Raw genomic sequence first — 22,958 nt, 5'->3', positions numbered from 1 at the left:
CCCCGACGTGATTCGAACACGTAACCTTCTGATCTGGATTAAGAAGCGCTACCATTGCGCCACAAGGCCGTAAGCCCACCACTCGTATTATCGCATTCTTATAATACTTATGAATCTGTACCGTACGAAAGATTTAATATTGTACATTACAATAACGTCTCAGAATAATAATTCATTGGAAAACCAGGATTGCATTAATTGCCATTGAAGACTTATAATCTTTGATGATACATTTATAAAATAAATGGCATCCTTCAAATAAAAGGGAACGCTTTTGACCCCGACGTGATTCGAACACGTAACCTTCTGATCTGGAGTCAGACGCGCTACCATTGCGCCACAAGGCCGTAAGCCAACCACTCTTATTATTGCATTCTTAAAATACTTATGAATCTGTACCGTACAAAAAATTTAATATTGTACATTACAATAAAGTCTCAGAATAATAATTCATTGTAAAACCAGGATTGCATTAATTGCCATTGAAGACTTATAATCTTTGATGATACATTTATAAAATAAATGGCATCCTTCAAATAAAATGGAACGCTTTTGAGCCCGACGTGGTTCGAACACGTAACCTTCTGATCTGGAGTCAGACGCGCTACCATTGCGCCACAAGGCCGTAAGCCCCACTCGTATTATCGCATTCTTATAATACTTATGAATCTGTACCGTACGAAAGATTTAATATTGTACATTACAATAACGTCTCAGAATAATAATTCATTGGAAAACCAGGATTGCATTAATTGCCATTGAAGACTTATAATCTTTGATGATACATTTATAAAATAAATGGCATCCTTCAAATAAAATGGAACGCTTTTGAGCCCGACGTGATTCGAACACGTAACCTTCTGATCTGGAGTCAGACGCGCTACCATTGCGCCACAAGGCCGTAAGCCAACCACTCTTATTATTGCATTCTTAAAATACTTATGAATCTGTACCGTACAAAAAATTTAATATTGTACATTACAATAAAGTCTCAGAATAATAATTCATTGTAAAACCAGGATTGCATTAATTGCCATTGAAGACTTATAATCTTTGATGATACATTTATAAAATAAATGGCATCCTTCAAATAAAATGGAACGCTTTTGAGCCCGACGTGGTTCGAACACGTAACCTTCTGATCTGGAGTCAGACGCGCTACCATTGCGCAAAAAGGCCGTAAGCCAACCACTCTTATTATTGCATTCTTAAAATACTTATGAATCTGTACCGTACAAAAAATTTAATATTGTACATTACAATAACATCTCAGAATAATAATTCATTGTAAAACCAGGATTGCATTAATTGCCATTGAAGACTTATAATCTTTGATGATACATTTATAAAATAAATGGCATCCTTCAAATAAAAGGGAACGCTTTTGACCCCGACGTGATTCGAACACGTAACCTTCTGATCTGGGGTCAGACGCGCTACCATTGCGCCACAAGGCCGTAAGCCAACCACTCTTATTATTGCATTCTTAAAATACTTATGAATCTGTACCGTACGAAAAATTTAATATTGTACATGACAATAACGTCTCAGAATAATAATTCATTGTAAAACCAGGATTGCATTAATTGCCATTGAAGACTTATAATCTTTGATGATACATTTATAAAATAAATGGCATCCTTCAAATAAAAGGGAACGCTCTTGACCCAGACGTGATTCGAAACCGTAACCTTCTGATCTGGAGTCAGACGCGCTACCATTGCGCCACAAGGCCGTAAGCCAACCACTCTTATTATTGCATTCTTAAAATACTTATGAATCTGTACCGTACAAAAAATTTAATATTGTACATTACAATAACGTCTCAGAATAATAATTCATTGTAAAACTAGGATTGCATTAATTGCCATTGAAGACTGATAATCTTTGATGATACATTTATAAAATAAATTGCATCCTTCAAATAAAAGGGAACGCTTTTGACCCCGACGTGATTCGAACACGTAACCTTCTGATCTGGAGTCAGACGCGCTACCATTGCGCCACAAGGCCGTCAGCCAACCACTCTTATTATTGCATTCTTAAAATACTTATGAATCTCTACCGTACAAAAAATTTAATATTGTACATTACAGTAACATCTCAGAATAACAATTCATTGTAAAACCAGGATTGCATTAATTGCCATTGAAGACTTATAATCTTTGATGATACATTTATAAAATAAATGGCATCCTTCAAATAAAAGGGAACGCTTTTGACCCCGACGTGATTCGAACACGTAACCTTCTGATCTGGAGTCAGACGCGCTACCATTGCGCCACAAGGCCGTAAGCCAACCACTTTTATTATTGCATTCTTAATATACTTATGAATCTGTACCGTACAAAAAATTTAATATTGTCCATTACAATAACGTCTCAGAATAATAATTCATTGTAAAACAAGGATTGCATTAATTGCCATTGAAGACTTATAATCTTTGATGATACATTTATGAAATAAATGGCATCCTTGAAATAAAAGGGAACGCTTTTGACCCCGACGTGATTCGAACACGTAACCTTCTGATCTGGAGTCAGACGCGCTAACATTGCGCCACAAGGCCGTAAGCCAACCACTCTTATTATTGCATTCTTAAAATACTTATGAATCTGTACCGTACAAAAAATTTAATATTGTACATTACAATAACGTCTCAGAATAATAAGTCATTGGAAAACCAGGATTGCATTAATTGCCATTGAAGACTGATAATCGTTGATGATATATTTCTAAAATAAATGGCATCCTTCAAATAAAAGGGAACGCTTTTGACCCCGACGTGATTCGAACACGTAACCTTCTGATCTGGAGTCAGACGCGCTACCATTGCGCCACAAGGCCGTAAGCCAACCACTCTTATTATTGCATTCTTAAAATACTTATGAATTTGTACCGTACAAAAAATTTAATATTGTACATTACAATAACGTCTCAGAATTATAATTCATTGTAAAACCAGGATTGCATTAATTGCCATTGAAGACTTATAATCTTTGATGATACATTTATAAAATAAATGGCATCCTTCAAATAAAAGGGAACGCTTTTGACCCCGACGTGATCCAAACACGTTACCTTCTGATCTGGAGTCAGACGCGCTACCATTGCGCCACAAGGCCGTAAGCCAACCTCTCTTATTATTGCATTCTTAAAATACTTATAAATGTGTACCGTACAAAAAATTTAATATTGTACATTACAATAACGTCTCAGAATAATAATTCATTGTAAAACCAGGATTGCATTAATTGCCATTGAAGACTTATAATCTTTGATGATACATTTATAAAATAAATGGCATCCTTCAAATAAAAGGGAATGCTTTTGACCCCGACGTGATTCGAACACGTAACCTTCTGATCTGGAGTCAGACGCGCTACCATTGCGCCACAAGGCCGTAAGCCAACCACTCTTATTATTGCATTCTTAAAATACTTATGAATCTGTACCCTACAAAAAATTTAATATTGTACATTACAGTAACGTCTCAGAATAATAATTCATTGTAAAACCAGGATTGCATTAATTGCCATTGAAGACTTATAATCTTTGATGATACATTTATAAAATAAATGGCATCCTTCAAATAGTAGAGAACGCATTTGACCCCGACGTGATTCGAACACGTAACCTTCTGATCTGGAGTCAGACGCGCTACCATTGCGCCACAAGGCCGTAAGCTAACCACTCTTATTATTGCATTCTTAAAATACTTATGAATCTGTACCGTACAAAAAATTTAATATTGTACATTACAATAACGTCTCAGAATAATAATTCATTGTAAAACCAGGATTGCATTAATTGCCATTGAAGACTTATAATCCTTGATGATACATTTATAAAATAAATGGCATCCTTCAAATAAAAGGGAACGCTTTTGACCCCGACGTGATTCGAACACGTAACCTTCTGATCTGGAGTCAGACGCGCTACCATTGTGCCACAAGGCCGTAAGCCACCCACTCTTATTATTGCATTCTTAAAACACTTATGAATCTGTACCGTACAAAAAATTTAATATTGTACATTACAATAACATCTCAGAATAATAATTCATTGTAAAACCAGGATTGCATTAATTGCCATGGAAGACTGATAATCTTTGATGATACATTTATAAAATAAATGGCATCCTTCAAATAAAAGAGAACGCATTTCACCCCGACGTGATCCGAACACGTACCCTTCTGATCTGGAGCCAGACGCGCTACAATCGCGCCACAAGGCCGTAAGCTAACCTCCCGTATTATTGCATTCTTAAAATACTTATGAATGTGTACCGTACAAAAAATTTCATATTGTAAATTACAATAACGTCTCAGAATAATAAGTCATTGGAAAACCAGGATTGCATTAATTGCCATTGAAGACTGATAATCTTTGATGATACATTTATAAAATAAATGGCATCCTTCAAATAAAAGGTAACGCTTTTGACCCCGACGTGATTCGAACACGTAACCTTCTGATCTGGAGTCAGACGCGCTACCATTGCGCCACAAGGCCGTAAGCCAACCACTCTTATCATTGCATTCTTAAAATACTTATGAATCTGTACCGTACAAAAAATTTAATATTGTACATTGCAGTAACATCTCAGAATAATAATTCATTGTAAAACCAGGATTGCATTAATTGCCGTTGAAGACTGATAATCTTTGATGATATATTTATAAAATAAATGGTATCCTTCAAATAAAAGGGAACGCTTTTGACCCCGACGTGATTCGAACACGTAACCTTCTGATCTGGAGTCAGACGCGCTACCATTGCGCCACAAGGCCGTAAGCCAACCACTCTCATTATTGCATTCTTAAAATACTTATTAATCTGTACCGTACAAAAAATTTAATATTGTACATTAGAGTAACATCTCAGAATAATAATTCATTGTAAAACCAGGATTGCATTAATTGCCATTGAAGACTTATAATCTTTGATGATACATTTATAAAATAAATGGCATCCTTCAAATAAAAGGGAACGCTTTTGACCGGACGTTATTCGACCACGTAACCTTCTGATCTGGAGTCAGACGCGCTACCATTGCGCCATAAGGCCGTCAGCCAACCACTCTTATTATTGCATTCTTAAAATACTTATGAATCTCTACCGTACAAAAAATTTAATATTGTACATTACAGTAACATCTCAGAATAACAATTCATTGTAAAACCAGGATTGCATTAATTGCCATTGAAGACTTATAATCTTTGATGATACATTTATAAAATAAATGGCATCCTTCAAATAAAAGGGAACGCTTTTGACCCCGACGTGATTCGAACACGTAACTTTCTGATCTGGAGTCAGACGCGCTACCATTGCGCCACAAGGCCGTAAGCCAAGCACTTTTATTATTGCATTCTTAATATACTTATGAATCTGTACCGTACAAAAAATTTAATATTGTCCATTACAATAACGTCTCAGAATAATAATTCATTGTAAAACAAGGATTGCATTAATTGCCATTGAAGACTTATAATCTTTGATGATACATTTATGAAATAAATGGCATCCTTCAAATAAAAGGGAACGCTTTTGACCGGACGTGATTCGAACACGTAACCTTCTGATCTGGAGTCAGACGCGCTAACATTGCGCCACAAGGCCGTAAGCCAACCACTCTTATTATTGCATTCTTAAAATACTTATGAATCTGTACCGTACAAAAAATTTAATATTGTACATTACAATAACGTCTCAGAATAATAAGTCATTGGAAAACCAGGATTGCATTAATTGCCATTGAAGACTGATAATCGTTGATGATATATTTCTAAAATAAATGGCATCCTTCAAATAAAAGGGAACGCTTTTGACCCCGACGTGATTCGAACACGTAACCTTCTGATCTGGAGTCAGACGCGCTACCATTGCGCCACAAGGCCGTAAGCCAACCACTCTTATTATTGCATTCTTAAAATACTTATGAATTTGTACCGTACAAAAAATTTAATATTGTACATTACAATAACGTCTCAGAATAATAATTCATTGTAAAACCAGGATTGCATTAATTGCCATTGAAGACTTATAATCTTTGATGATACATTTATAAAATAAATGGCATCCTTCAAATAAAAGGGAACGCTTTTGACCCCGACGTGATCCAAACACGTTACCTTCTGATCTGGAGTCAGACGCGCTACCATTGCGCAACAAGGCCGTAAGCCAACCTCCCTTATTATTGCATTCTTAAAATACTTATGAATGTGTACCGTACAAAAAATTTAATATTGTACATTACAATAACGTCTCAGAATAATAATTCATTGTAAAACCAGGATTGCATTAATTGCCATTGAAGACTGATAATCTTTGATGATACATTTATAAAATAAATGGCATCCTTCAAATAAAAGGGAATGCTTTTGACCCCGACGTGATTCGAACACGTAATCTTCTGATCTCGAGTCAGACGCGCTACCATTGCGCCACAAGGCCGTAATCCAACCACTCTTATTATTGCATTCTTAAAATACTTATGAATCTGTACCGTACAAAAAATTTAATATTGTACATTACAGTAACGTCTCAGAATAATAATTCATTGTAAAACCAGGATTGCATTAATTGCCATTGAAGACTTATAATCTTTGATGATACATTTATAAAATAAATAGCATCCTTCAAATAGAAGAGAACGCATTTGACCCCGACGTGATTCGAACACGTAACCTTCTGATCTGGAGTCAGACGCGCTACCATTGCGCCACAAGGCCGTAAGCTAACCACTCTTATTATTGCATTCTTAAAATACTTATGAATCTGTACCGTACAAAAAATTTAATATTGTACATTACAATAACGTCTCAGAATAATAATTCATTGTAAAACCAGGATTGCATTAATTGCCATTGAAGACTTATAATCCTTGATGATACATTTATAAAATAAATGGCATCCTTCAAATAAAAGGGAACGCTTTTGACCCCGACGTGATTCGAACACGTAACCTTCTGATCTGGAGTCAGACGCGCTACCATTGTGCCACAAGGCCGTAAGCCAACCACTCTTATTATTGCATTCTTAAAACACTTATGAATCTGTACCGTACAAAAAATTTAATATTGTACAGTACAGTAACATCTCAGAATAATAATTCATTGTAAAACCAGGATTGCATTAATTGCCATGGAAGACTGATAATCTTTGATGATACATTTATAAAATAAATGGCATCCTTCAAATAAAAGTAAACGCATTTGACCCCGACGTGATCCGAACACGTAACCTTCTGATCTGAGGTCAGACGCGCTTCCATTGCGCCACAAGGCCGTAAGCCAACCACTCTTATTATTGCATTCTTAAAATACTTATGAATCTGTACCGTACAAAAAATTTAATATTGTACATTACAGTAACATCTCAGAATAATAATTCATTGTAAAACCAGGATTGCATTAATTGCCATTGAAGGCTGATAATCTTTTATGATACATTTATAAAATAAATGGCATCCTTCAAATAAAAGGGACCGCTTTTGACCGGACGTGATTCGAACACGTAACCTTCTGATCTGGAGTCAGACGCGCTACCATTGCGCCACAAGGCCGTAAGCCAACCACTCTTATTATTGAATTCTTAAAATACTTATGAATCTGTACCGTACAAAAAATTTAATATTGTACATTACAATAACGTCTCAGAATAATAATTCATTGTAAAACCAGGATTGCATTAATTGCCATTGAAGACTGATAATCTTTGATGATACATTTATAAAATAAATGGCATCCTTCAAATAAAAGAGAACGCATTTGACCCCGACGTGATCCGAACACGTAACCTTCTGATCCGGAGCCAGACGCGCTACAATCGCGCCACAAGGCCGTAAGCTAACCTCTCGTATTATTGCATTCTTAAAATACTTATGAATGTGTACCGTACAAAAAATTTCATATTGTACATTACAATAACGTCTCAGAATAATTATTCATTGTAAAACCAGGATTGCATTAATTGCCATTGAAGACTGATAATCTTTGATGATACATTTATAAAATAAATGGCATCCTTCAAATAAAAGGGAATGCTTTTGACCCCGACGTGATTCGAACACGTAACCTTCTGATCTGGAGTCAGACGCGCTACCATTGCGCCACAAGGCCGTAAGCCAACCACTCTTATTATTGCATTCTTAAAATACTTATGAATCTGTACCGTACAAAAAATTTAATATTGTACATTACAGTAACGTCTCAGAATAATAATTCATTGTAAAACCAGGATTGCATTAATTGCCATTGAAGACTTATAATCTTTGATGATACATTTATAAAATAAATGGCATCCTTCAAATAGAAGAGAACGCATTTGACCCCGACGTGATTCGAACACGTAACCTTCTGATCTGGAGTCAGACGCGCTACCATTGCGCCACAAGGCCGTAAGCTAACCACTCTTATTATTGCATTCTTAAAATACTTATGAATCTCTACCGTACAAAAAATTTAATATTGTACATTACAATAACGTCTCAGAATAATAATTCATTGTAAAACCAGGATTGCATTAATTGCCATTGAAGACTTATAATCCTTGATGATACATTTATAAAATAAATGGCATCCTTCAAATAAAAAGGAACGCTTTTGACCCCGACGTGATTCGAACACGTAACCTTCTGATCTGGAGTCAGACGCGCTACCATTGTGCCACAAGGCCGTAAGCCAACCACTCTTATTATTGCATTCTTAAAACACTTATGAATCTGTACCGTACAAAAAATTTAATATTGTACAGTACAGTAACATCTCAGAATAATAATTCATTGTAAAACCAGGATTGCATTAATTGCCATGGAAGACTGATAATCTTTGATGATACATTTATAAAATAAATGGCATCCTTCAAATAAAAGTGAACGCATTTGACCCCGACGTGATCCGAACACGTAACCTTCTGATCTGAGGTCAGACGCGCTTCCATTGCGCCACAAGGCCGTAAGCCAACCACTCTTATTATTGCATTCTTAAAATACTTATGAATCTGTACCGTACAAAAAATTTAATATTGTACATTACAGTAACATCTCAGAATAATAATTCATTGTAAAACCAGGATTGCATTAATTGCCATTGAAGGCTGATAATCTTTTATGATACATTTATAAAATAAATGGCATCCTTCAAATAAAAGGGACCGCTTTTGACCGGATGTGATTCGAACACGTAACCTTCTGATCTGGAGTCAGACGCGCTACCATTGCGCCACAAGGCCGTAAGCCAACCACTCTTATTATTGAATTCTTAAAATACTTATGAATCTGTACCGTACAAAAAATTTAATATTGTACATTACAATAACGTCTCAGAATAATAATTCATTGTAAAACCAGGATTGCATTAATTGCCATTGAAGACTGATAATCTTTGATGATACATTTATAAAATAAATGGCATCCTTCAAATAAAAGAGAACGCATTTGACCCCGACGTGATCCGAACACGTAACCTTCTGATCTGGAGCCAGACGCGCTACAATCGCGCCACAAGGCCGTAAGCTAACCTCTCGTATTATTGCATTCTTAAAATACTTATGAATGTGTACCGTACAAAAAATTTAATATTGTACATTACAATAACGTCTCAGAATAATAATTCATTGTAAAACCAGGATTGCATTAATTGCCATTGAAGACTGATAATCTTTGATGATACATTTATAAAATAAATGGCATCCTTCAAATAAAAGGGAACGCTTTTGACCCCGACGTGATTTGAACACGTAACCTTCTGATCTGGAGTCAGACGCGCTACCATTGCGCCACAAGGCCGTAAGCCAACCACTCTTATCATTGCATTCTTAAAATACTTATGAATCTGTACCGTACAAAAAATTTAATATTGTACATTACAGTAACATCTCAGAATAATAATTCATTGTAAAACCAGGATTGCATTAATTGCCGTTGAAGACTGATAATCTTTGATGATATATTTATAAAATAAATGGTATCCTTCAAATAAAAGGGAACGCTTTTGACCCCGACGTGATTCGAACACGTAACCTTCTGATCTGGAGTCAGACGCGCTACCATTGCGCAACAAGGCCGTAAGCAACCACTCTTATTATTGCATTCTTAAAATACTTATGAATCTGTACCGTACAAAAAAATTAATATTGTACATTACAGTAACATCTCAGAATAATAATTCATTGTAAAACCAGGATTGCATTAATTGCCATGGAAGACTGATAATCTTTGATGATACATTTATAAAATAAATGGCATCCTTCAAATAAAAGAGAACGCATTTGACCCCGACGTGATCCGAACACGTAACCTTCTGATCTGGAGTCAGACGCGCTACCATTGCGCCACAAGGCCGTAAGCTAGCCTCCCTTTTTATTGCATTCTTAAAATACTTATGAATCTGTACCGTACAAAAAATTTAATATTGTACATTACAATAACGTCTCAGAATAATAATTCATTGTAAAACCATGATTGCATTAATTGCCATTGAAGACTGATAATCTTAGATGATACATTTATAAAATAAATGGCATCCTTCAAATAAAAGGGAACGCTTTTGACCCCGACGTGATTCGAACACGTAACCTTCTGATCTGGAGTCAGACGCGCTACCATTGCGCGACAAGGCCGTAAGCCAACCACTCTTACTATTGCATTCTTACAATACTTATTAATCTGTACCGTACAAAAAATTTAATATTGTACATTACAGTAACATCTCAGAATAATAATTCATTGTAAAACCAGGATTGCATTAATTGCCATTGAAGACTGATAATCTTTGATGATACATTTATAAAATAAATGGCATCCTTCAAATAAAAGGGAACGCTTTTGACCCCGACGTGATTCGAACACGTAACCTTCTGATCTGGAGTCAGATGCGCTACCATTGCGCCACAAGGCCGTAAGCCAACCACTCTTATTATTGCATTCTTAAAATACTTATGACTCTGTACCGTACAAAAAATTTAATATTGTACATTACAATAACATCTCAGAATAATAATTCATTGTAAAACCAGAATTGCATTAATTGCCATGGAAGACTTATAATCTTTGATGATACATTTATAAAATAAATGGCATCCTTCAAATAAAAGAGAACGCTTTTGACCCCGACGTGATCCGAACACGTAACCTTCTGATCTGGAGTCAGACGCGCTACCATTGCGCCACAAGGCCGTAAGCTAACCTCTCTTGTTATTGCATTCTTAAAATACTTATGAATCTGTACCGTACAAAAAATTTAATATTGTACATTACAATAACGTCTCAGAATAATAATTCATTGTAAAACCAGGATTGCATTAATTGCCATTGAAGACTTATAATCTTTGATGATACATTTATAAAATAAATGGCATCCTTCAAATAAAAGGGAACGCTTTTGACCCCGACGTGATTCGAACACGTAACCTTCTGATCTGGAGTCAGACGCGCTACCATTGCGCCACAAGGCCGTAAGCCAACCACTCTTATTATTGCATTCTTAAAATACTTATGAATCTGTACCGTACAAAAAATTTAATATTGTACATTACAATTACGTCTCAGAATAATAATTCATTGTAAAACCAGGATTGCATTAATTGCCATTGAAGACTTATAATCTTTGATGATACATTTATAAAATAAATGGCATCCTTCAAATAAAAGGGAACGCTTTTGACCCCGACGTGATTCGAACACGTAACCTTCTGATCTGGAGTCAGACGCGCTACCATTGCGCCACAAGGCCGCAAGCAATCCGCTCTTATTATTGCATTCTTAAAATACTTATGAATCTGTACCGTACAAAAAATTTAATATTGTACATTACAGTAACATCTCAGAATAATAATTCATTGTAAAACCAGGATTGCATTAATTGCCATTGAAGACTGATAATCTTTGATGATACATTTATAAAATAAATGGCATCCTTCAAATAAAAGAGCACGGATTTGATCTCGACGTGATCCGAACACGTAACCTTCTGATCTGGAGTCAGACGCGCTACCATTGCGCAACAAGGCCGTAAGCTAACCTCTCTTATTATTGCATTCATAAAATACTTATGAATCTTACCGTACAAAAAATTTAATATTGTACATCACAATTACGTCTCAGAATAATAATTCCTTGTAAAACCAGGATTGCATTAATTGCCATTGAAGACTTATAATCTTTATTATACATTTATAAAATAAATGGCATCCTTGAAATAAAAGGGAACGCTTTTGACCCCGACGTGATTCGAACACGTAACCTTCTGATCTGGAGTCAGACGCGCTACCATTGCGCCACAAGGCCGTCAGCCAACCACTCTTATTATTGCATTCTTAAAATACTTATGAATCTGTACCGTACAAAAAATTGTATATTGTACATTACAATAACGTCTCAGAATAATAATTCATTGTAAAACCAGGATTGCATTAATTGCCATCGAAGACTTAAAATCTTTGATGATACATTTATAAAATAAATGGCATCCTTCAAATAAAAGGGAACGCTTTTGACCCCGACGTGATTCGAACACGTAACCTTCTGATCTGGAGTCAGACGCGCTACCATTGCGCCACAAGACCGTAAGCCAACCACTCTTATTATTGCATTCTTAAAATACTTATGAATCTGTACCGTACAAAAAATTTAATATTGTACATTACAGTAACATCTCAGAATAATAATTCATTGTAAAACCAGGATTGCATTAATTGCCATGGAAGACTGATAATCTTTGATGATACATTTATAAAATAAATGGCATCCTTCAAATAAAAGAGACCGCATTTGATCCCGAGTTGATCCGAACACGTAACCTTCTGATCTGGAGTCAGACGCGCTACCATTGCGCCACAAGGCCGTAAGCTAAACTCTCTTATTATTGCATTCTTAAAATACTTATGAATCTGTACCGTACAAAAAATTTAATATTGTACATTACAATAACGTCTCAGAATAATAATTCATTGTAAAACCAGGATTGCATTAATTGCCATTGAAGACTTATAATCTTTGATGATACATTTATAAAATAAATGGCATCCTTCAAATAAAAGGGAACGCTTTTGACCCCGACGGGATTCGACCACGTAACCTTCTGATCTGGAGCCAGACGCGCTACCATTGCGCCACAAGGCCGTAAGACATCTACTCTCATTATTGCATTCTTAAAATACTTATGAATCTGTACCGTACAAAAAATTTAATATTGTACATTACAGTAACATCTCAGAATAATAATTCATTGTAAAACCAGGATTGCATTAATTGCCATTGAAGACTTATAATCTTTGATGATACATTTATAAAATAAATGGCATCCTTCAAATAAAAGGGAACGCTTTTGACCCCGACGTGATTCGAACACGTAACCTTCTGATCTGGAGTCAGACGCGCTACCATTGCGCCACAAGGCCGTAAGCCAACCACTCTTATTATTGCATTCTTAAAATACTTATGAATCTGTACCGTACAAAAAATTTAATATTGTACATTACAATAACGTCTCAGAATAATAATTCATTGGAAAACCAGGATTGCATTAATTGCCATTGAAGACTTATAATCTTTGATGATACATTTATAAAATAAATGGCATCCTTCAAATAAAAGGGAACGCTTTTGACCCCGACGTGATTCGAACACGTAACCTTCTGATCTGGAGTCAGACGCGCTACCATTGCGCCACAAGGCCGTAAGCAAACCACTCTTATTATTGCATTCTTAAAATACTTATGAATCTGTACCGTACAAAAAAATTAATATTGTACATTACAGTAACATCTCAGAATAATAATTCATTGTAAAACCAGGATTGCATTAATTGCCATTGAAGACTTATAATCTTTGATGATACATTTATAAAATAAATGGCATCCTTCAAATAAAAGGGAACGCTTTTGACCCCGACGGGATTCGAACACGTAACCTTCTGATCTGGAGTCAGACGCGCTACCATTGCGCCACAAGGCCGTAAGAAAACCGCTCTTATTATTGCATTCTTAAAATACTTATGAATCTGTACCGTACAAAAAATTTAATATTGTACATTACAGTAATATCTCAGAATAATAATTCATTGTAAAACCAGGATTGCATTAATTGCCATTGAAGACTGATAATCTTTGATGATACATTTATAAAATAAATGGCATCCTTCAAATAAAAGTGAACGCTTTTGACCCTGACGTGATTCGATTACGTAACCTTCTGATCTGGAGTCAGACGCGCTACCATTGCGCCACAAGGCCGTAAGCCAACCACTCCTATTATTGCATTCTTAAAATACTTATGAATCTGTACCGTACAAAAAATTTAATATTGTACATTACAGTAACATCTCAGAATAATAATTCATTGTAAAACCAGGATTGCATTAATTGCCATTGAAGACTGATAATCTTTGATGATACATTTATAAAATAAATGGCATCCTTAAAATAAAAGGGAACGCTTTTGACCCCGACGTGGTTCGAACACGTAACCCGCTGATCTGGAGTCAGACGCGCTACCATTGCGCCACAAGGCCGTAAGCTAACCTCTCTTGTTATTGCATTCTTAAAATACTTATGAATGTGTACCGTACAAAAAATTTAATATTGTACATTACAATAACGTCTCAGAATAATAATTCATTGTAAAACCAGGATTGCATTAATTGCCATTGAAGACTTATAATCTTTGATGATACATTTATAAAATAAATGGCATCCTTCAAATAAAAGGGAACGCTTTTGACCCCGACGGGATTCGAACACGTAACCTTCTGATCTGGAGTTAGACACGCTACCATTGCGCCACAAGGCCGTAAGCCAACCACCCTCATTATTGCATTCTTAAAATACTTATGAATCTGTACCGTACAAAAAATTGTATATTGTACATTACAATAACGTCTCAGAATAATAATTCATTGTAAAACCAGGATTGCATTAATTGCCATTGAAGACTGATAATCTTTGAAGATACATTTATAAAATAAATGGCATCCTTCAAATAAAAGGGAACGCTTTTGACCCCGACGTGATTAGAACACGTAACCTTCTGATCTGGAGTCAGACGCGCTAGCATTGCGCCACAAGGCCGTAAGCCAACCACTCTTATTATTGCATTCTTAAAATACTTATGAATCTGTACCGTACAAAAAATTTAATATTGTACATTACAATAACGTCTCAGAATAATAATTCATTGTAAAACCAGGATTGCATTAATTGCCATTGAAGACTTATAATCTTTGATGATACATTTATAAAATAAATGGCATCCTTCAAATAAAAGGGAACGCTTTTGACCCCGACGTGATTCGAACACGTAACATTCTGATCTGGAGTCAGACGCGCTACCATTGCGCTACAAGGCCGTAAGCTAACCACGCTTATTATTGCATTCCTAAAATACTTATGAATCTGTACCGTACAAAAAATTTATTATTGTACATTAGAGTAAAATCTCAGAATAATAATTCATTGTAAAACCAGGATTGCATTAATTGCCATTGAAGACTTATAATCTTTGATGATACATTTATAAAATAAATGGCATCCTTCAAATAAAAGGGAACGCTTTTGACCCCGACGTGATTCGAACACGTAACCTTCTGATCTGGAGTCAGACGCGCTACCATTGAGCCACAAGGCCGTAAGCTAACATCTCTTATTATTGGATTCCTAAAATACTTATGAATCTGTACCGTACAAAAAATTTAATATTGTACATTACAATAACGTCTCAGAATAATAATTCATTGTAAAACCAGGATTGCATTAATTGCCATTGAAGACTGATAATCTTTGATGATACATTTATAAAATAAATGGCATCCTTCAAATAAAAGGTAACGCTTTTGACCCCGACGTGATTCAGACACGTAACCTTCTGGTCTGGAGTCAGACGCGCTACCATTGCGCCACAAGGCCGTAAGCCAACCACGCTCACTATTGGATATTTAAAATACTTATTAATCTGTATCGTACAAAAAATTTAATATTGTACGTATGAGTAACATCTCAGAATAATAATTCATTGTAAAACCAGGATTGCATTAATTGCCATTGAAGACTGATAATCTTTGATGATACATTTATAAAATAAATGGCATCCTTAAAATAAAAGGGAACGCTTTTGACCGGACGTTATTCGAACACGTAACCTTCTGATCTGGAGTCAGACGCGCTACCATTGCGCCACAAGGCCGTAAGCCAACCACTTTTATTATTGCATTCTTAAAATACTTATGAATCTGTACCGTACAAAAAATTAAATATTGTACATTACAGTAACATCTCAGAATAATAATTCATTGTAAAACCAGGATTGCATTAATTGCCATTGAAGACTGATAATCTTTGATGATACATTTATAAAATAAATGGCATCCTTCAAATAAAAGGGAACGCTTTTGACCCCGACGTGATTCGAACAAACAACCTTCTGATCTGGAGTCAGACGCGCTACCATTGCGCCAGAAGGCCGTAAGCCAACCACTCTCATTATTGCATTCTTAAAATACTTATGTATCTGTACCGTACAAAAAATTTAATATTGTACATTACAGTAACATCTCAGAATAATAATTCATTGTAAAACCAGGATTGCATTAATTGCCATTGAAGACTTATAATCTTTGAAGATACATTTATAAAATAAATGGCATCCTTCAAATAAAAGGGAACGCTTTTGACCCCGACGTGATTAGAACACGTAACCTTCTGATCTGGAGTCAGACGCGCTACCATTGCGCCACAAGGCCGTAAGCCAACCACTCTTATTATTGCATTCTTAAAATACTTATGAATCTGTACCGTACAAAAAATTTAATATTGTACATTACAATAACGTCTCAGAATAATAATTCATTGTAAAACCAGGATTGCATTAATTGCCATTGAAGACTTATAATCTTTGATGATACATTTATAAAATAAATGGCATCCTTCAAATAAAATAGAACGCTTTTGACCCCGACGTGATTCGAACACGTAACCTTCTGATCTGGAGTCAGACGCGCTACCATTGCGCCACAAGGCCGTAAGCCAACCACTCTCATTATTGCATTCTTAAAATACTTATGTATCTGTACCGTACAAAAAATTTAATATTGTACATTACAGTAACATCTCAGAATAATAATTCATTGTAAAACCAGGATTGCATTAATTGCCATTGAAGACTGATAATCTTTGATGATACATTTATAAAATAAATGGCATCCTTCAAATAAAAGGGAACGCTTTTGACCCCGACGTGATTCGAACACGTAACCTTCTGATCTGGAGTCAGACGCGCTACCATTGCGCCACAAGGCCGTAAGCCAACCACTCACATTATTGCATTCTTAAAATACTTATGAATCTGTACCGTACAAAAAATTTAATATTGTACATTAGAGTAAAATCTCAGAATAATAATTCATTGTAAAACCAGGATTGCATTAATTGCCATTGAAGACTTATAATCTTTGATTATACATTTATAAAATAAATGGCATCCTTCAAATAAAAGGGAACGCTTTTGACCCCGACGTGATTCGAACACGTAACCTTCTGATCTGGAGTCAGACGCGCTACCATTGAGCCACAAGGCCGTAAGCTAACATCTCTTATTATTGGATTCCTAAAATACTTATGAATCTGTACCGTACAAAAAATTTAATATTGTACATTACAATAACGTCTCAGAATAATAATTCATTGTAAAACCAGGATTGCATTAATTGCCATTGAAGACTGATAATCTTTGATGATACATTTATAAAATAAATGGCATCCTTCAAATAAAAGGTAACGCTTTTGACCCCGACGTGATTCAGACACGTAACCTTCTGGTCTGGAGTCAGACGCGCTACCATTGCGCCACAAGGCCGTAAGCCAAAAACTCTTATTATTGCATTCTTAAAATACTTATGAATCTGTACCGTACAAAAAATTAAATATTGTACATTACAGTAACATCTCAGAATAATAATTCATTGTAAAACCAGGATTGCATTAATTGCCATTGAAGACTGATAATCTTTGATGATACATTTATAAAATAAATGGCGTCCTTCAAACAAAAGGGAACGCATTTTACCCCGACGTGATTCGAACACGTAACCTTCTGATCTGGAGTCAGACGCGCTACCATTGCGCCACAAGGCCGTAAGCCAACCACTCTCATTATTGCATTCTTAAAATACTTATGAATCTGTACCGTACAAAAAATTTAATATTGTACATTAGAGTAAAATCTCAGAATAATAATTCATTGTAAAACCAGGATTGCATTAATTGCCATTGAAGACTTATAATCTTTGATGATACATTTATAAAATAAATGGCATCCTTCAAATAAAAGGGAACGCTGTTGACCCCGACGTGATTCGAACACGTAACCTTCTGATCTGGAGTCAGACGCGCTACCATTGAGCCACAAGGCCGTAAGCTAACATCTCTTATTATTGGATTCCTAAAATACTTATGAATCTGTACCGTACAAAAAATTTAATATTGTACATTACAATAACGTCTCAGAATAATAATTCATTGTAAAACCAGGATTGCATTAATTGCCATTGAAGACTGATAATCTTTGATGATACATTTATAAAATAAATGGCATCCTTCAAATAAAAGGTAACGCTTTTGACCCCGACGTGATTCAGACACGTAACCTTCTGGTCTGGAGTCAGACGCGCTACCATTGCGCCACAAGGCCGTAAGCCAAAAACTCTTATTATTGCATTCTTAAAATACTTATGAATCTGTACCGTACAAAAAATTAAATATTGTACATTACAGTAACATCTCAGAATAATAATTCATTGTAAAACCAGGATTGCATTAATTGCCATTGAAGACTGATAATCTTTGATGATACATTTATAAAATAAATGGCATCCTTCAAATAAAAGGGAACGCTTTTGACCTCGACGTGATTCGAACACGTAACCTTCTGATCTGGAGTCAGACGCGCTACCATTGCGCCACAAGGCCGTAAGCCAACCACGCTCATTATTGGATATTTAAAATACTTATTAATCTGTATCGTACAAAAAATTTAATATTGTACGTATGAGTAACATCTCAGAATAATAATTCATTGTAAAACCAGGATTGCATTAATTGCCATTGAAGACTGATAATCTTTGATGATACATTTATAAAATAAATGGCATCCTTAAAATAAAAGGGAACGCTTTTGACCGGACGTTATTCGAACACGTAACCTTCTGATCTGGAGTCAGACGCGCTACCATTGCGCCACAAGGCCGTAAGCCAACCACTCTTATTATTGCATTCTTAAAATACTTATGAATCTGTACCGTACAAAAAATTAAATATTGTACATTACAGTAACATCTCAGAATAATAATTCATTGTAAAACCAGGATTGCATTAATTGCCATTGAAGACTGATAATCTTTGATGATACATTTATAAAATAAATGGCATCCTTCAAATAAAAGGGAACGCTTTTGACCCCGACGTGATTCGAACAAACAACATTCTGATCTGGAGTCAGACGCGCTACCATTGCGCCAGAAGGCCGTAAGCCAACCACTCTCATTATTGCATTCTTAAAATACTTATGTATCTGTACCGTACAAAAAATTTAATATTGTACATTACAGTAACATCTCAGAATAATAATTCATTGTAAAACCAGGATTGCATTAATTGCCATTGAAGACTGATAATCTTTGAAGATACATTTATAAAATAAATGGCATCCTTCAAATAAAAGGGAACGCTTTTGACCCCGACGTGATTAGAACACGTAACCTTCTGATCTGGAGTCAGACGCGCTACCATTGCGCCACAAGGCCGTAAGCCAACCACTCTTATTATTGCATTCTTAAAATACTTATGAATCTGTACCGTACAAAAAATTTAATATTGTACATTACAATAACGTCTCAGAATAATAATTCATTGTAAAACCAGGATTGCATTAATTGCCATTGAAGACTTATAATCTTTGATGATACATTTATAAAATAAATGGCATCCTTCAAATAAAATAGAACGCTTTTGACCCCGACGTGATTCGAACACGTAACCTTCTGATCTGGAGTCAGACGCGCTACCATTGCGCCACAAGGCCGTAAGCCAACCACTCTCATTATTGCATTCTTAAAATACTTATGTATCTGTACCGTACAAAAAATTTAATATTGTACTTTACAGTAACATCTCAGAATAATAATTCATTGTAAAACCAGGATTGCATTAATTGCCATTGAAGACTGATAATCTTTGATGATACATTTATAAAATAAATGGCATCCTTCAAATAAAAGGGAACGCTTTTGACCCCGACGTGATTCGAACACGTAACCTTCTGATCTGGAGTCAGACGCGCTACCATTGCGCCACAAGGCCGTAAGCCAACCACTCTCATTGCATTCTTAAAATACTTATGAATCTGTACCGTACAAAAAATTTAATATTGTACATTACAATAACGTCTCAGAATAATAATTCATTGTAAAACCAGGATTGCATTAATTGCCATTGAAGACTTATAATCTTTGATGATACATTTATAAAATAAATGGCATCCTTCAAATAAAAGGGAACGCTTTTGACCCCGACGTGATTCGAACACGTAACCTTCTGATCTGGAGTCAGACGCGCTACCATTGCGCCACAAGGCCGTAAGCCAACCACTCTTATTATTGCATTCTTAAAATACTTATGAATTTGTACCGTACAAAAAATTTAATATTGTACATTACAATAACGTCTCAGAATAATAATTCATTGTAAAACCAGGATTGCATTAATTGCCATTGAAGACTTATAATCTTTGATGATACATTTATAAAATAAATGGCATCCTTCAAATAAAAGGGAACGCTTTTGACCCCGACGTGATCCGAACACGTAACCTTCTGATCTGGAGTCAGACGCGCTACCATTGCGCCACAAGGCCGTAAGCTAACCTCTCTTATTATTCCATTCTTAAAATACTTATGAATGTGTACCGTACAAAAAATTTAATATTGTACATTACAATAACCTCTCAGAATAATAATTCATTGTAAAACCAGGATTGCATGAATTGCCATTGAAGACTTATAATCTTTGATGATACATTTATAAAATAAATGGCATCCTTCAAATAAAAGGGAACGCTTTTGACCCCGACGTGATTCGAACACGTAACATTCTGATCTGGAGTCAGACGCGCTACCATTGCGCCACAAGGCCGTAAGCCAACCACTTATATTATTGCATTCTTAAAATACTTATGAATCTGTACAGTACACAAAATTTAATATTGTACATTACAGTAACATCTCAGAATAATAATTCATTGTAAAACCAGGATTGCATTAATTGCAATAGAAGACTGATAAACTTTGATGATACATTTATAAAATAAATGGCATCCTTCAAATAAAACAGAACGCATTTGACCCCGACGTGATCCGAACACGTCACCTTCTGATCTGGAGTCAGACGCGCTAGCATTGCGCCACAAAGCCGTAAGCTAACCTCTCTTATTATTGCATTCTTAAAATACTTATGAATCCGTACCGTATAAAAAATTTAATATTGTACATTACAATAACGTCTCAGAATAATAATTCATTGTAAAACCAGGATTGCATTAATTGCCATTGAAGACTGATAATCTTTGATGATACATTTATAAAATTAATGGCATCCTTCAAATAAAAGGGAACGCTTTTTACCCCGACGTGATTCGAACACGTAACCTTCTGATCTGGAGCCAGACGCGCTACAATCGCGCCACAAGGCCGTAAGGTAACCTCTCTTATTATTGCATTCTTAAAATACTTATGAATGTGTACCGTACAAAAAATTTAATATTGTACATTACAATAACGTCTCAGAATAATAATTCATTGTAAAACCAGGATTGCATTAATTGCCATTGAAGACTGATAATCTTCGATGATACATTTATAAAATAAATGGCATCCTTCAAATAAAAGGGAACGATTTTGACCGGACGTGATTCGAACACGTAACCTTCTGATCTGGAGTCAGACGCGCTACCATTGCGCCACAAGGCCGTAAGCCAACCACTCTTATTATTGCATTCTTAAAATACTTATGAATCTGTACCGTACAAAAAATTTAATATTGTACATTACAGTAACATCTCAGAATAATAATTCATTGTAAAACCAGGATTGCATTAATTGCCATGGAAGACTGATAATCTTTGATGATACATTTATAAAATAAATGGCATCCTTCAAATAAAAGAGAACGCATTTGACCCCGACGTGATCCGAACACGTAACCTTCTGATCTGGAGTCAGACGCGCTACCATTGCGCCACAAGGCCGTAAGCCGACCACTCTTATTATTCAATTCTTAAAATACTTATGAATCTGTACCGTACTAAAAATTTAATATTGTACATTACAATAACATCTCAGAATAATAATTCATTGTAAAACCAGGATTGCATTAATTGCCATTGAAGACTGATAATCTTTGATGATACATTTATAAAATAAATGGCATCCTTCAACTAAAAGGGAACGCTTTTGACCCCGACGTGATTCGAACACGTAACCTACTGATCTGGAGTCAGACGCGCTACCATTGCGCCACAAGGCCGTAAGCCAACCACTCTCATTATTGCATTCTTAAAATACTTATGAATCTGTACCGTACAAAAAATTTAATATTGTACATTACAATAACGTCTCAGAATAATAATTCATTGTAAAACCAGGATTGCATTAATTGCCATTGAAGACTTATAATCTTTGATGATACATTTATAAAATAAATGGCATCCTTCAAATAAAAGGGAACGCTTTTGACCCCGACGTGATTCGAACACGTAACCTTCTGATCTGGAGTCAGACGCGCTACCATTGCGCCACAAGGCCGTAAGCCAACCACTCTTATTATTGCATTCTTAAAATACTTATGAATTTGTACCGTACAAAAAATTTAATATTGTACATTACAATAACGTCTCAGAATAATAATTCATT

The 22,958-nt window shown here is 35.4% G+C and overlaps 62 non-coding genes across 62 annotated transcripts; all 62 read right to left on the bottom strand.

The window, feature by feature from the left end:
• Positions 1–275: 275 nt before the first annotated feature.
• Positions 276–347, bottom strand: Trnaw-cca (transfer RNA tryptophan (anticodon CCA)). The gene has a single exon. It is a non-coding gene; the product is annotated as a tRNA-Trp (tRNA).
• Positions 348–553: 206 nt separating this feature from the next.
• Positions 554–625, bottom strand: Trnaw-cca (transfer RNA tryptophan (anticodon CCA)). Its single transcript has one exon. It is a non-coding gene; the product is annotated as a tRNA-Trp (tRNA).
• A 204-nt stretch (positions 626–829) lies between these two features.
• Positions 830–901, bottom strand: Trnaw-cca (transfer RNA tryptophan (anticodon CCA)). Its single transcript has one exon. It is a non-coding gene; the product is annotated as a tRNA-Trp (tRNA).
• A 484-nt stretch (positions 902–1,385) lies between these two features.
• Trnaw-cca (transfer RNA tryptophan (anticodon CCA)) lies at positions 1,386–1,457 on the bottom strand. The gene has a single exon. It is a non-coding gene; the product is annotated as a tRNA-Trp (tRNA).
• Positions 1,458–1,663: 206 nt separating this feature from the next.
• Positions 1,664–1,735, bottom strand: Trnaw-cca (transfer RNA tryptophan (anticodon CCA)). Its single transcript has one exon. It is a non-coding gene; the product is annotated as a tRNA-Trp (tRNA).
• A 206-nt stretch (positions 1,736–1,941) lies between these two features.
• Positions 1,942–2,013, bottom strand: Trnaw-cca (transfer RNA tryptophan (anticodon CCA)). Its single transcript has one exon. It is a non-coding gene; the product is annotated as a tRNA-Trp (tRNA).
• A 206-nt stretch (positions 2,014–2,219) lies between these two features.
• Trnaw-cca (transfer RNA tryptophan (anticodon CCA)) lies at positions 2,220–2,291 on the bottom strand. The gene has a single exon. It is a non-coding gene; the product is annotated as a tRNA-Trp (tRNA).
• Positions 2,292–2,497: 206 nt separating this feature from the next.
• Positions 2,498–2,569, bottom strand: Trnaw-cca (transfer RNA tryptophan (anticodon CCA)). Its single transcript has one exon. It is a non-coding gene; the product is annotated as a tRNA-Trp (tRNA).
• A 206-nt stretch (positions 2,570–2,775) lies between these two features.
• Positions 2,776–2,847, bottom strand: Trnaw-cca (transfer RNA tryptophan (anticodon CCA)). The gene has a single exon. It is a non-coding gene; the product is annotated as a tRNA-Trp (tRNA).
• Positions 2,848–3,053: 206 nt separating this feature from the next.
• Positions 3,054–3,125, bottom strand: Trnaw-cca (transfer RNA tryptophan (anticodon CCA)). Its single transcript has one exon. It is a non-coding gene; the product is annotated as a tRNA-Trp (tRNA).
• A 206-nt stretch (positions 3,126–3,331) lies between these two features.
• On the bottom strand, positions 3,332–3,403 carry Trnaw-cca (transfer RNA tryptophan (anticodon CCA)). Its single transcript has one exon. It is a non-coding gene; the product is annotated as a tRNA-Trp (tRNA).
• A 206-nt stretch (positions 3,404–3,609) lies between these two features.
• Positions 3,610–3,681, bottom strand: Trnaw-cca (transfer RNA tryptophan (anticodon CCA)). The gene has a single exon. It is a non-coding gene; the product is annotated as a tRNA-Trp (tRNA).
• A 206-nt stretch (positions 3,682–3,887) lies between these two features.
• Positions 3,888–3,959, bottom strand: Trnaw-cca (transfer RNA tryptophan (anticodon CCA)). The gene has a single exon. It is a non-coding gene; the product is annotated as a tRNA-Trp (tRNA).
• Positions 3,960–4,443: 484 nt separating this feature from the next.
• On the bottom strand, positions 4,444–4,515 carry Trnaw-cca (transfer RNA tryptophan (anticodon CCA)). Its single transcript has one exon. It is a non-coding gene; the product is annotated as a tRNA-Trp (tRNA).
• Positions 4,516–4,721: 206 nt separating this feature from the next.
• Positions 4,722–4,793, bottom strand: Trnaw-cca (transfer RNA tryptophan (anticodon CCA)). Its single transcript has one exon. It is a non-coding gene; the product is annotated as a tRNA-Trp (tRNA).
• A 483-nt stretch (positions 4,794–5,276) lies between these two features.
• Trnaw-cca (transfer RNA tryptophan (anticodon CCA)) lies at positions 5,277–5,348 on the bottom strand. The gene has a single exon. It is a non-coding gene; the product is annotated as a tRNA-Trp (tRNA).
• Positions 5,349–5,831: 483 nt separating this feature from the next.
• Positions 5,832–5,903, bottom strand: Trnaw-cca (transfer RNA tryptophan (anticodon CCA)). The gene has a single exon. It is a non-coding gene; the product is annotated as a tRNA-Trp (tRNA).
• Positions 5,904–6,387: 484 nt separating this feature from the next.
• On the bottom strand, positions 6,388–6,459 carry Trnas-cga (transfer RNA serine (anticodon CGA)). The gene has a single exon. It is a non-coding gene; the product is annotated as a tRNA-Ser (tRNA).
• Positions 6,460–6,665: 206 nt separating this feature from the next.
• Trnaw-cca (transfer RNA tryptophan (anticodon CCA)) lies at positions 6,666–6,737 on the bottom strand. The gene has a single exon. It is a non-coding gene; the product is annotated as a tRNA-Trp (tRNA).
• Positions 6,738–6,943: 206 nt separating this feature from the next.
• Trnaw-cca (transfer RNA tryptophan (anticodon CCA)) lies at positions 6,944–7,015 on the bottom strand. The gene has a single exon. It is a non-coding gene; the product is annotated as a tRNA-Trp (tRNA).
• Positions 7,016–7,493: 478 nt separating this feature from the next.
• Positions 7,494–7,576, bottom strand: Trnaw-cca (transfer RNA tryptophan (anticodon CCA)). Its single transcript has one exon. It is a non-coding gene; the product is annotated as a tRNA-Trp (tRNA).
• A 478-nt stretch (positions 7,577–8,054) lies between these two features.
• Trnaw-cca (transfer RNA tryptophan (anticodon CCA)) lies at positions 8,055–8,126 on the bottom strand. Its single transcript has one exon. It is a non-coding gene; the product is annotated as a tRNA-Trp (tRNA).
• A 206-nt stretch (positions 8,127–8,332) lies between these two features.
• On the bottom strand, positions 8,333–8,404 carry Trnaw-cca (transfer RNA tryptophan (anticodon CCA)). Its single transcript has one exon. It is a non-coding gene; the product is annotated as a tRNA-Trp (tRNA).
• A 206-nt stretch (positions 8,405–8,610) lies between these two features.
• On the bottom strand, positions 8,611–8,682 carry Trnaw-cca (transfer RNA tryptophan (anticodon CCA)). Its single transcript has one exon. It is a non-coding gene; the product is annotated as a tRNA-Trp (tRNA).
• Positions 8,683–9,721: 1,039 nt separating this feature from the next.
• On the bottom strand, positions 9,722–9,793 carry Trnaw-cca (transfer RNA tryptophan (anticodon CCA)). Its single transcript has one exon. It is a non-coding gene; the product is annotated as a tRNA-Trp (tRNA).
• A 206-nt stretch (positions 9,794–9,999) lies between these two features.
• Positions 10,000–10,071, bottom strand: Trnaw-cca (transfer RNA tryptophan (anticodon CCA)). Its single transcript has one exon. It is a non-coding gene; the product is annotated as a tRNA-Trp (tRNA).
• Positions 10,072–10,276: 205 nt separating this feature from the next.
• Positions 10,277–10,348, bottom strand: Trnaw-cca (transfer RNA tryptophan (anticodon CCA)). Its single transcript has one exon. It is a non-coding gene; the product is annotated as a tRNA-Trp (tRNA).
• A 206-nt stretch (positions 10,349–10,554) lies between these two features.
• On the bottom strand, positions 10,555–10,626 carry Trnaw-cca (transfer RNA tryptophan (anticodon CCA)). The gene has a single exon. It is a non-coding gene; the product is annotated as a tRNA-Trp (tRNA).
• Positions 10,627–10,832: 206 nt separating this feature from the next.
• Positions 10,833–10,904, bottom strand: Trnaw-cca (transfer RNA tryptophan (anticodon CCA)). The gene has a single exon. It is a non-coding gene; the product is annotated as a tRNA-Trp (tRNA).
• Positions 10,905–11,110: 206 nt separating this feature from the next.
• On the bottom strand, positions 11,111–11,182 carry Trnaw-cca (transfer RNA tryptophan (anticodon CCA)). The gene has a single exon. It is a non-coding gene; the product is annotated as a tRNA-Trp (tRNA).
• A 206-nt stretch (positions 11,183–11,388) lies between these two features.
• Positions 11,389–11,460, bottom strand: Trnaw-cca (transfer RNA tryptophan (anticodon CCA)). Its single transcript has one exon. It is a non-coding gene; the product is annotated as a tRNA-Trp (tRNA).
• Positions 11,461–11,666: 206 nt separating this feature from the next.
• On the bottom strand, positions 11,667–11,738 carry Trnaw-cca (transfer RNA tryptophan (anticodon CCA)). Its single transcript has one exon. It is a non-coding gene; the product is annotated as a tRNA-Trp (tRNA).
• A 206-nt stretch (positions 11,739–11,944) lies between these two features.
• On the bottom strand, positions 11,945–12,016 carry Trnaw-cca (transfer RNA tryptophan (anticodon CCA)). The gene has a single exon. It is a non-coding gene; the product is annotated as a tRNA-Trp (tRNA).
• A 204-nt stretch (positions 12,017–12,220) lies between these two features.
• Trnaw-cca (transfer RNA tryptophan (anticodon CCA)) lies at positions 12,221–12,292 on the bottom strand. Its single transcript has one exon. It is a non-coding gene; the product is annotated as a tRNA-Trp (tRNA).
• A 206-nt stretch (positions 12,293–12,498) lies between these two features.
• Positions 12,499–12,570, bottom strand: Trnaw-cca (transfer RNA tryptophan (anticodon CCA)). Its single transcript has one exon. It is a non-coding gene; the product is annotated as a tRNA-Trp (tRNA).
• A 484-nt stretch (positions 12,571–13,054) lies between these two features.
• Trnaw-cca (transfer RNA tryptophan (anticodon CCA)) lies at positions 13,055–13,126 on the bottom strand. The gene has a single exon. It is a non-coding gene; the product is annotated as a tRNA-Trp (tRNA).
• A 206-nt stretch (positions 13,127–13,332) lies between these two features.
• On the bottom strand, positions 13,333–13,404 carry Trnaw-cca (transfer RNA tryptophan (anticodon CCA)). The gene has a single exon. It is a non-coding gene; the product is annotated as a tRNA-Trp (tRNA).
• A 206-nt stretch (positions 13,405–13,610) lies between these two features.
• Trnaw-cca (transfer RNA tryptophan (anticodon CCA)) lies at positions 13,611–13,682 on the bottom strand. The gene has a single exon. It is a non-coding gene; the product is annotated as a tRNA-Trp (tRNA).
• A 206-nt stretch (positions 13,683–13,888) lies between these two features.
• Trnaw-cca (transfer RNA tryptophan (anticodon CCA)) lies at positions 13,889–13,960 on the bottom strand. The gene has a single exon. It is a non-coding gene; the product is annotated as a tRNA-Trp (tRNA).
• Positions 13,961–14,166: 206 nt separating this feature from the next.
• Trnaw-cca (transfer RNA tryptophan (anticodon CCA)) lies at positions 14,167–14,238 on the bottom strand. The gene has a single exon. It is a non-coding gene; the product is annotated as a tRNA-Trp (tRNA).
• Positions 14,239–14,444: 206 nt separating this feature from the next.
• On the bottom strand, positions 14,445–14,516 carry Trnaw-cca (transfer RNA tryptophan (anticodon CCA)). Its single transcript has one exon. It is a non-coding gene; the product is annotated as a tRNA-Trp (tRNA).
• Positions 14,517–14,722: 206 nt separating this feature from the next.
• Trnaw-cca (transfer RNA tryptophan (anticodon CCA)) lies at positions 14,723–14,794 on the bottom strand. Its single transcript has one exon. It is a non-coding gene; the product is annotated as a tRNA-Trp (tRNA).
• Positions 14,795–15,000: 206 nt separating this feature from the next.
• Positions 15,001–15,072, bottom strand: Trnaw-cca (transfer RNA tryptophan (anticodon CCA)). The gene has a single exon. It is a non-coding gene; the product is annotated as a tRNA-Trp (tRNA).
• Positions 15,073–15,278: 206 nt separating this feature from the next.
• On the bottom strand, positions 15,279–15,350 carry Trnaw-cca (transfer RNA tryptophan (anticodon CCA)). The gene has a single exon. It is a non-coding gene; the product is annotated as a tRNA-Trp (tRNA).
• A 206-nt stretch (positions 15,351–15,556) lies between these two features.
• On the bottom strand, positions 15,557–15,628 carry Trnaw-cca (transfer RNA tryptophan (anticodon CCA)). The gene has a single exon. It is a non-coding gene; the product is annotated as a tRNA-Trp (tRNA).
• Positions 15,629–16,667: 1,039 nt separating this feature from the next.
• On the bottom strand, positions 16,668–16,739 carry Trnaw-cca (transfer RNA tryptophan (anticodon CCA)). The gene has a single exon. It is a non-coding gene; the product is annotated as a tRNA-Trp (tRNA).
• Positions 16,740–16,945: 206 nt separating this feature from the next.
• Trnaw-cca (transfer RNA tryptophan (anticodon CCA)) lies at positions 16,946–17,017 on the bottom strand. The gene has a single exon. It is a non-coding gene; the product is annotated as a tRNA-Trp (tRNA).
• Positions 17,018–17,223: 206 nt separating this feature from the next.
• Trnaw-cca (transfer RNA tryptophan (anticodon CCA)) lies at positions 17,224–17,295 on the bottom strand. The gene has a single exon. It is a non-coding gene; the product is annotated as a tRNA-Trp (tRNA).
• Positions 17,296–17,501: 206 nt separating this feature from the next.
• Trnaw-cca (transfer RNA tryptophan (anticodon CCA)) lies at positions 17,502–17,573 on the bottom strand. Its single transcript has one exon. It is a non-coding gene; the product is annotated as a tRNA-Trp (tRNA).
• Positions 17,574–18,057: 484 nt separating this feature from the next.
• On the bottom strand, positions 18,058–18,129 carry Trnaw-cca (transfer RNA tryptophan (anticodon CCA)). Its single transcript has one exon. It is a non-coding gene; the product is annotated as a tRNA-Trp (tRNA).
• Positions 18,130–18,335: 206 nt separating this feature from the next.
• Positions 18,336–18,407, bottom strand: Trnaw-cca (transfer RNA tryptophan (anticodon CCA)). Its single transcript has one exon. It is a non-coding gene; the product is annotated as a tRNA-Trp (tRNA).
• A 484-nt stretch (positions 18,408–18,891) lies between these two features.
• Positions 18,892–18,963, bottom strand: Trnaw-cca (transfer RNA tryptophan (anticodon CCA)). The gene has a single exon. It is a non-coding gene; the product is annotated as a tRNA-Trp (tRNA).
• Positions 18,964–19,724: 761 nt separating this feature from the next.
• On the bottom strand, positions 19,725–19,796 carry Trnaw-cca (transfer RNA tryptophan (anticodon CCA)). Its single transcript has one exon. It is a non-coding gene; the product is annotated as a tRNA-Trp (tRNA).
• Positions 19,797–20,002: 206 nt separating this feature from the next.
• Trnaw-cca (transfer RNA tryptophan (anticodon CCA)) lies at positions 20,003–20,074 on the bottom strand. The gene has a single exon. It is a non-coding gene; the product is annotated as a tRNA-Trp (tRNA).
• A 206-nt stretch (positions 20,075–20,280) lies between these two features.
• Positions 20,281–20,352, bottom strand: Trnaw-cca (transfer RNA tryptophan (anticodon CCA)). The gene has a single exon. It is a non-coding gene; the product is annotated as a tRNA-Trp (tRNA).
• A 203-nt stretch (positions 20,353–20,555) lies between these two features.
• Positions 20,556–20,627, bottom strand: Trnaw-cca (transfer RNA tryptophan (anticodon CCA)). Its single transcript has one exon. It is a non-coding gene; the product is annotated as a tRNA-Trp (tRNA).
• Positions 20,628–20,833: 206 nt separating this feature from the next.
• On the bottom strand, positions 20,834–20,905 carry Trnaw-cca (transfer RNA tryptophan (anticodon CCA)). Its single transcript has one exon. It is a non-coding gene; the product is annotated as a tRNA-Trp (tRNA).
• A 206-nt stretch (positions 20,906–21,111) lies between these two features.
• Trnaw-cca (transfer RNA tryptophan (anticodon CCA)) lies at positions 21,112–21,183 on the bottom strand. The gene has a single exon. It is a non-coding gene; the product is annotated as a tRNA-Trp (tRNA).
• A 762-nt stretch (positions 21,184–21,945) lies between these two features.
• On the bottom strand, positions 21,946–22,016 carry Trnaw-cca (transfer RNA tryptophan (anticodon CCA)). Its single transcript has one exon. It is a non-coding gene; the product is annotated as a tRNA-Trp (tRNA).
• Positions 22,017–22,222: 206 nt separating this feature from the next.
• Positions 22,223–22,294, bottom strand: Trnaw-cca (transfer RNA tryptophan (anticodon CCA)). Its single transcript has one exon. It is a non-coding gene; the product is annotated as a tRNA-Trp (tRNA).
• A 206-nt stretch (positions 22,295–22,500) lies between these two features.
• On the bottom strand, positions 22,501–22,572 carry Trnaw-cca (transfer RNA tryptophan (anticodon CCA)). Its single transcript has one exon. It is a non-coding gene; the product is annotated as a tRNA-Trp (tRNA).
• Positions 22,573–22,778: 206 nt separating this feature from the next.
• Trnaw-cca (transfer RNA tryptophan (anticodon CCA)) lies at positions 22,779–22,850 on the bottom strand. The gene has a single exon. It is a non-coding gene; the product is annotated as a tRNA-Trp (tRNA).
• Between the last annotated feature and the right edge of the window lie 108 nt (positions 22,851–22,958).

Source organism: Euprymna scolopes, chromosome 6 (assembly GCF_053919585.1).
Source record: "Euprymna scolopes isolate OS-2025 chromosome 6, ASM5391958v1, whole genome shotgun sequence".
Classification (NCBI taxonomy): Eukaryota; Metazoa; Mollusca; class Cephalopoda; order Sepiida; family Sepiolidae; genus Euprymna; species Euprymna scolopes.
This window is presented reverse-complemented; position numbering and strand designations above follow the sequence as displayed.